Consider the following 302-nt stretch of genomic DNA (forward strand, 5'->3'; position numbering starts at 1 on the left):
AAAGAAAGAAAGAAAGAAAGAAAGAAAGAAAGAAAGAAAGAAAGAAAGAAAGAAAGAAAGAAAGAAAGAAAGAAAGAAAGAAAGAAAAATAAAAAACAAACAAACAAAAAACTCTTAGCAAAGCTTTCAGGGGCGCCTGGGTGGCTTAGTCGGTTAAGCGTCCGGCTTTCGCTTAGGTCATGATCTCACGGTTCGTGGGTTCGAGCCCCGCGTCGGGCTCTGTGCTGACTGCCAGCTCCGAGCCTGGAGCCTGTTTCAGTCTGTGACTCCCTCTCTCTCTGACCCTCCCCTGCTCACGCTCT

Source organism: Crocuta crocuta, unplaced genomic scaffold (assembly GCF_008692635.1).
Source record: "Crocuta crocuta isolate KB4526 unplaced genomic scaffold, BGI_CrCroc_1.0 scaffold27, whole genome shotgun sequence".
In the NCBI taxonomy this organism is placed as follows: domain Eukaryota; kingdom Metazoa; phylum Chordata; class Mammalia; order Carnivora; family Hyaenidae; genus Crocuta; species Crocuta crocuta.